Source organism: Castor canadensis, chromosome 11 (genome assembly GCF_047511655.1).
Source record: "Castor canadensis chromosome 11, mCasCan1.hap1v2, whole genome shotgun sequence".
NCBI classification, from domain to species: Eukaryota; Metazoa; Chordata; class Mammalia; order Rodentia; family Castoridae; genus Castor; species Castor canadensis.
In genome coordinates this window covers 102,147,897-102,154,479 of record NC_133396.1, presented here as the reverse complement: position 1 = coordinate 102,154,479, position 6,583 = coordinate 102,147,897, and positions in this window count along the sequence as shown.

Sequence of the window (6,583 nt, the reverse complement as noted above, 5' to 3'; positions counted from 1 at the left end):
GAGCATGTGTCCAAATTCCATTTCTATCACTTTCTAGCTGTGAAATGGTCTCAAAAGTATTTTCTGGATCTTTTTTGGAAAATTGCCTGATAGTACCTATTATCTAGAGTTGATATGAGATGTAAGTAAATTATGTATAATTCATGTAATTCATGACACCTGGTGTGACCAATATATCTCATTATTGTATTATTATGCTTATAACTGTCATGATATGGGGCAAGTGGGAAACTGAAAGAGACTGGGATGTCAGAAAGAATTTATTTTTCTTATGAAAACCTTATATCAAATGTCCATTTGGATTTGTGTGACAAATGTCCAAGGGTTGGCTCCCATGATGTCCAAATGTGAATTAAAATCCCAATGACATCCCCTCATATCCCATAGGTCAGAAGCTTCCTGTCATTTTAATACTTTCTTATAAGTCTCCAAAAGGCACAACTAATTAAAGTGTGTCCTGGTTTAATTTAGAAAGGATCATTAGTAAAATGTGGCATCAAGCCATGGGTGTAAAGGGGCTCTGCCACTGAATCAGTCACACACCTTTTAGAAGGTCATTAGCTTCTCAGAGCTGTTTCCCCATCAATTAAATAGGGATAATAGAAAGCACTATCATTTGGGATTAAATGAGGTAGTGGGATAGAAAGAGCTCCGTATACTACATAGCACTGTGCTGGTGCCAATGCCATCCCCTTTTAGAAACATTACTGCAGGATTAGCTTTCCTTCCAGTCAAGATACATAGTTGCTTCTGTGGGATTATTTCTAAGGATCCTTATCCTGGTCTTAAAATTTTCCCCAAACTACTCTGTGATAGAATAGTCAAATCTATGCTGTAAACATGTCTAATATATTCCCTTGGAAAATAAAAATGAAAGCAATATTCATTTGGGAATGAACTAGTAAATCACTACCAGCAAATAACACTTCAGCTCATTATACCTACCTAGCAGTCACCTGGCAAGTCTGAAAAAATGGGTCACAGATCAGGTATGTTTTCCTACATTCATTCACTTCCACAAACATATATGACAGTTTGTTACTGAATTAAGAAATATTAGAGCAGGACAAGAGGGTCAAGATGCAGGAGAAAGTTGTCTTAGGTGATTTAAATTAGCTATTCAAGCTATGACTCATTGAGAAGGTGTTATTTAAGCAAATACATGGATGAGTTGACTATGTAGATGTCAAAAAAAAAGAAAACATTCCAGAAAGAGAAAACAACTGTGTTGAAACTCTGGGAAGGAGCACATGAATAAGTTCAGGGAACCCTAGCCTCATATATGGTTGCAGCAGAACAAAAAGGTCAAAGATAATAGGAAAAGTCAGAGAAAGATGCTGGGAGTGGAATAGGTAGATCCTGTCTGAGCTTAGAGGTAGAAAGGCCATAAAATATATTGTTCAAGCTAAAACACAATTATGAGTAAAAAGGTGTTACTACTAATTACACTGGAATAATACTCATAAACCATGCAAACTAGAATTTTTGGTGATCCTACTACTAAGCCAATGTCTGGCCTCTGACTTTCACTTCAAAGTGAATGGGAAATCACACCTAGAATGCTTTAAACCTCTTTTCAGAAACTGTGCCAAGTAGTAAGGCAGAAAAGGCCTCAAGAAAGGGATACATGAAAGAAAGCAGTGTGCCCCAAGGTTAAACCTGTGCATTTAGTTGTTGTTTTTTTTTAAGGTCATTAAATACTTGATCCTTCAGCCATTCTGAACACCACAAGCCTCCACTTTTGCTACCTACAGGTTCTTTGCCAGGTTTCCTCAGGATGTGGGTAGAACAGACTGTCATTTGGTCAATGTGCTAGATCATGAAAGCAAAAGGAGTGAACCTGTAGCCTACAGTCAACATTCAAGAAGATACTGCTCTTCAATCCTTCAGAAGAGGAACAAGAGGAGTGACTACAAATGGACACAGGGCATGACTTGGCAGTAGTAAGCATATTCACAATGCTGTGTGTCTCTCATTATGCTTATTCCCCAAACCACTGCAACATTCCCGATTCTTGTTGCATTTTAAAGTTCATTCTAAGCTTTGCCTTAGAATCTCACTCAAACTTCCATGGCAATGAGGACCACATAACTAACTGACTTTTCATTTGGGCTCTGTGGCAGTTCAAGTTCACCAAATATAAATCAATATTAAGTTTCCTTTCTCCTTTCTAAAACATCCTATGTGGTCTCAATGTGCCCAGTTTATAAACAAGCAAAGAGAGAAGAAGAAATAAAACAAAGCAGCTACTGCCTTCCTTAGCCTTCCTGGCAAGTAGGAAAGCTTCAGTGCTAAGTAAGGCCTTACAGGAAAGCTGGTAACAGGTGCATGGAGTCACAGTCTACCCTTTGCTTTTTGCTAATCCACTTCTACTGCTTTGAGGACACTAAGACATCATTCTATCCATCATGAAGTGTGAAGCACACCCTAAGTATTACTGAAAAGAAAGCAGTTTCCCAGATCTGAGACAATTTTGCAAAACTTCTGTACCAACACTGGATGTTTTACTTTCAGACATAAGGAAAAGAAAACATGATCAAATACCTGTTTAAGCCAATGCTTTCCTGGTGGTTGTTGTTTCTCATTCACTCAGGTCTACATTACTGCCCATTGAATACAAGTCATAACAGCCACAGATCATCCTCAGCCCTCCTCCTCACAGCCTGGCCCTCTTCCCTGATGTATGTGGCCACACTAGCATGCAGACTTGCCTTGACTACAATACTCTGGTGTTTGATTAGGATCCTCCATCTGGTCTAGGAAACTCCCTAAACCTTTTCTCTATGGAAAATGTTATATCCTCTGGAACTGACCTGGCAACCTATAGATAGACATGCCATTTCTGATGAAAAAAAAATGAGTAAAAATTCTCCCTACTGAAATCTGAGTGGCTTCTTCATTTAGGCTTCAGTAGATAGATGAGGTACATAGATGACAACACAGAAAAATGACAAAATGGCCAATTTTGTTTATGTTTTTTCCCTTAACTGGATACCCATGAGTAGCTTTTCTTTAATAGTTCTTTTAGACATAAAGATCCATAATACCTAGTGCTTCTAAACTAATCAAGTGTAGTAAAATGGAGGCAATGTGGTTCCTATGATCTTTAACAGATTAAAGGTACATTAGAGGAAGTACAGAAATGCCATCTGAAAACATTATCAAAGAAATTTATATTAAACTATACCTACCATTATACACCTATTAACTTAACAAAGTTAATCACCACAAATATATCACTGGGGATGGTGATAGACTTACAGGACATCAAAGAAAGCAATTTTTATGAAATATCAAGACATAATAAATAGCTACAATTTTGCCATAATAATTGCACTCAGGGGATGTCGCTTATGAAATAATTCCAAAGAAGATGTTCTCATTAGAGTTAAGTATAATACAAATGTTAAGATATTTTCTTCAGTGTTATGATAACAAGAGAATAAATTAAGAGGAAACAATCTTAAAACAATAAATATTAATAACAAAAATCCAGGCTCTGTACTAGTCAATAGAGATACAGTTCAGGAAAAGCAAGTAAACACCATGCTTGAACTAAAAATTTGTCAATTTGGTCATAAGATCAAATTTTTGGTGGTAAAAAAGAAATGAATTCAAATAAAATAATTGAGCTTATAAATGATTAAGCCTAAAATTGAATTTAGGTCATTTGAGATGATACTTTTCTCAGTGCTTTATGACTTTGCTTCAGCAAAACCTCCAAAGACACAAAATAGTCGCTAAATTTTGATATTCTAATTGATATTCTATTGAAAAACTTCTTTTCTATTAGAAGTAACATTGATATGCAGATGATCCACATTCCAAGTTCCCTTTGACTCCTTCACTGTGCCCTTAGTACACTAAGGTCTATGGACCTCAAAGTGTCCCTTAAAAATTATGCATATTTCCAATTTAAAATGTAGCACAGCTACTAACTCCTGTTGCAGCTGTTTCCAACTCTGCAGTGAATTTTCTCTGAAGACATAGACAAGTGTAATAACTTGCAAAAAAAGAAAATTTTACACACTAGTCAACCTATTGCTAGAGTGGGAGAAGCTGATGAAAGTGATAAGAGAAATCCATAATATTAATAAACTCAGCTGCTCAAAACTTGTTAACCTACAATAAAAAAGTTAAAAAGACACTGTGTCTCTCCCTCTGTTACTGCTCCTCCACATTAGATAAATGGGGTCTGCAACAAGCAGGAAATTGAGAGCAAACTCTTTACCACAGGTGTATTGATTTTTCAGTGGTGAAAGTGTCAACTGTTGACATCCTCATCTTCCTCCTTTATACATAGGTCCAGGAATTAAAGTGTCTATAAAATGTCAGAGAAGAGTTGGAGAATCCCTGAAACATCTCATTCCATTTACCATCAAGGGAATTATACATCCTCAGCACAAGTTCTTTAGGTAGTGGTGGAGGCAGGTTAGAACTTTATTAACAATGATTACCAGTAATGCTTTTCTTGTAACCTAGCATTTAGCATCTACAATAAATAGTAAGTTAGGACAAGGCTCCCCTCGATTTGACAAAGCCACACGAAACACGAACTCACATCAGCAATCACAGTGAGATCAGGTAGGCCTGATCAGACCACTGATTATTCCAATAGCAAAATGGACAAGGAATGAGACTAAGGACAGTCTGCATCTCCTTTGGAAGATTCTGAATGTGTACAGACTTCTTTCTGAAGAAGGCTAAAGCAATTTGGTACAGAGCCTAATCAAATGCTTTTCAGAACAAAGCAAAAGAGGCTTTCGGTATATTTTGGAGCTAGATACAGATGGTAGGTTCACAACACTGTGGCTATATTAAATGCCACTGAATTGTTCACTTCAAAGTGGTTAATTTTTTGTTATGTATTCATCTTTATTACAGAACTTGCTCCTAAATTTTTATGCCAAAAACATATACCTGGAAGCAATTCTCTGGACTTTAAGAAAATGATTTGACCTCATAAAATTCATAGGATTTATGAAACAAAGATCAATATATAGAATACACATATATCAAAATGTATAACAATTTCTCATAAAGATATTCTTCAAGAAGAAAGCAAACATGGAAAAAGACATATAATATGAAAATAAATGAGATGGCAACACAAATATCCAAGTATATCAATTAACCTAATATGTGCAAATCAAATTCACCAGTTAAAACAGAATATCAAAATGGATTAAAACACAGTGCTGTTTCTGCATTGTTCATAGAAGTCACACTTAAAGCTTGAAAATACTGAAGGGTTGAAGAGGAAAGAATGTGAAGCTATATATCAGTAGATGGTAACTGAAAAAAGCTCCTATAGCTGTATTAATATCAGTCAAAGAAGACTGTAAGACAAATAGTGTCATTAAGAACACAGTTTCTATACAATGATTAAGTGTTAAAGTCACCAAAGCAATATAACAATTCTAAGCGTGTGTGCACCTCATTAAATAGACTCAACAGATACAAACAAAAACTGATAGACCTCCACGAACAATTTGACAAATCTTCCATGATGGTAAGAAATTACAGCACACTTCTTTCAATATATTATGGTTCTGTCAAAAAATTAGCAAAAATGTAGAAAAATTGAACAACATAATTAACAACTCTGACTCAATGGAATACTTGATAATATTTATTATATATTCTATAGAAGATAAATGACATCTACAAAAGGTTTCTCAACAAATTTCAAAGAACTGTACCATAGGAATCTAATTTGTTCCCTAAATGCTAGGAATTTAGCTATGACTATGGTCCAATCTTCAATCTTCAATGAGCAGAAATAAATTTTCCAATACATAACTAAGTAAAGAAAATAAAAATTAAAATGAGTAACAGATGATTTTTAAATCCATATCACTTGAACATCCGAGTTTATGGAATGAGAGTTCATCTGCCAGGTATATTTTAAACAAGAACACTGAACGATAATTTTGAACTCTGATGCTTTCAACCTAATATTATATCAGAGGCACTTTGCCATGCCATTGTTCTTATCTTTCATCTAGTAACAGCTCCCTAGCCTCTGAGCTTTTCTCTCCTTCAGCCAGAAATCAAAAACCCTCTTCTAAATATAAACTCATGTCAATAAGACACCTGCAGACTAACACACCCAGAAAATCAGAATACCTTTTAGACTCTGTCTGGTTCAGCCCCCTCAACAATATATTCTAATTCCTGCTGAAGCCAAATGCATTTCCTTTTGTTAAGGTCTCAGTTGTGTTGAAATAAAAGATGACTTCTATTCCTCAGTCAACTGAAGGTTTAGAATCAGACAGCCTACTGCTTTTTCTTTTCTGGAATATGATCAATACTAATCCTTCTTTCCACTACAGAAACCCATAACTACTATTTCATCCTAATTTTCTGATGAGCAGTGGGGTCCCAGACCTTTTTTCCAGAAAACTTCCCATAGGCCTTACCTCACAGGAATCTTTTTCCACAGTAGCCTAGTCCTTAAGTCAGAGCTTCAGGGATGAGAATGTGTCTTGATAGCACAGAAGCACACATCAGATATAACTCTTCATTAATTAAAGGTGGAACATGGCAAGAAGAGGTTTTGAAACATTACATGGAAAAGTGC